Here is a 2,500-nt window from a genome sequence, read left to right as displayed (position 1 = left end):
GATGTATTTGATGTTTTCCGAATCATCAAGAATACATGTATTTCTGATGGAGATGGAATCGAAACGGGTCGGGTACGTCTCTTTTGCTGTGGAGATTTTAATTCTCATTCATGCATTCTGTACATATTCTGAAATATAAATGATGGCCGAATTAGCCCTCAAAGGGTAATTACAGGGTTCAACTGATATCAATAACGCAACTTGGGAAAAAACGGTCATTTAATTAGTGACCAATTTTCATTGCCAATAGCCATTTCGAACCTCACAGCCAATGCGGATACCAAATGTATCTCATTTTATAGAGAATAAATATATAAAGAGAAAACAGAAAAAAAAATATAAACATTTCTTAACCGCCTTTAAACAAACCCGAAAAGTTGCTAAGAAAAGAAAAGTTCCTGTTTCGCTGCAAGAATTTTTGAACAAGACTTAAAGAATTCACTGACCTCTGGATTTCGAATGACTGTGCCTGACAGGGATTTCATTTTTGGAGAGACGAAAGTAAAAGGAATTGTTTATTCTATATATACCATTGATGAAAGCCGTGCAGTTTTTAGTAACTAATTTAGCAACGGCAAAAATGTCTGGGTAGCGTTATCCTTAATGAACACACACATATATGTACTGTATGTCTGTGTGTATTTGTACATATATATCTGCATATAAATATATATGTGAAAAAAAATATATATATAATATATATAATATATATATATATATATATATATATATATATATATATGTATATCAATATTATACCGTATTTACACACACACACGCACACACACACATATATATATAATATATATATATATACATATATATATATATATATATATATATATATATATATATATAGAGAGAGAGAGAGAGAGAGAGAGAGAGAGAGAGAGAGGTAAGTAAATATACATTTATCTATCTATATTAATGGATATTCATATATGCTTATATGTCTATATATATTCTTATATATATATATATATATATATATATATATATATATATATATATAGATACATATATGTATATATACATATATATATATGTATATATATACAGATACATATATGTATATATACATATATATATGTATACTTTATATATATACATATGTATGTTTGTATATATATGTATATATATATATACATATGTATGTATGTATATGTATATATATATATATATATATATATATATATATATATATATATATATATATATATATATATATATATCACACGCACTCAGTAATATATATATATATATATATATATATATATATATATACATATATATATATATATATATATATATATATATATATATATATATATATATATATATATATATAAATGTATATATATATATATATATATAAATGTGTATATATATAAATATAAATATATATAAATGTGTATATTTACATATATATATATATAAATGTGTATATATACATATATATATATATAAATGTGTATATATATATATATATATATATATATATAAATATATATATATATAAATATATTAATATATATATAAATAAATATATAAATATATATATAAATGTGTATATATATGAATATACATATATATGTATATATATAAATATATATATATATATATATATATATAAATATACATATATGTATATATGTATGTGTGTGTTACATTAGTTGCAAGACTACTTATCATATGAGGGTATAAGAGATATTAGGAGTGAAATATTTCATATACTCTGATCCTAGTATAAGACAGGGATTTCTCCTTAACTCTTGTAAGATTTGTAAATACCGAAATTTACCCTCGCGTTCCTGCAGACCTCCTGTGCGAGGCAAGAGTTCCTCGCCTCCGGCAGTTCTCGGGGTTTAGGTTGATAAGGGTTTCGCCGATACGTCACATCTCGCCGTGGAAACTTGTAAATTGTTTGACAGCGTTGGGGGATGGGGGATGGGGGATGGGAGGGGGATGGCGGGAGGGAAATTTTCTTTGTGCCTGAAAATCGAAGTTTTGAAGTTTGTGAAGACGAAATTGGGGAATGCGTTTAGGGTGGCACGACTTCGGGATTTTCTTCTGGTATTTATTAATATAGGGGTTAAAATACCAGAGTAGATGTAATTGGTAACTGGTAGTAGGTTTCTCTTCACTGAGGGATTAGAGGTCGTTACAGATCTTGCTGTCGAGGCAAAACAGGAAAAAAAGAGGAAAAGTTGGATACGTTTTAGTAGAGAAAAAAAATGTTGAAGAATTCCTCTTTGTCGAAAGATAAACGCTATTGATCGCGGACGAAAAATATTGTGAGTATAAGGTAAAGAATGCCGGCGGTACCTCCTCGGGTTACCAAAGTACCTGGAAAAAGAAGTGAACCGACGTGCTCGTATTCGGCCATGGATTTTTTTTATTTTGTGTAAAATGTTTTTCGATAAAATCCGGGATATCGTTTGGATTCCAGGCATTGCATAAAAACAACACGCACACACACACACACACACAACAGCAACAA

This window comes from Penaeus vannamei, chromosome 14, assembly GCF_042767895.1.
Source record: "Penaeus vannamei isolate JL-2024 chromosome 14, ASM4276789v1, whole genome shotgun sequence".
Lineage (NCBI taxonomy): Eukaryota > Metazoa > Arthropoda > Malacostraca > Decapoda > Penaeidae > Penaeus > Penaeus vannamei.
The sequence above is the reverse complement of the archived record's forward strand: the minus strand, read 5'-3'. Positions refer to the sequence as shown.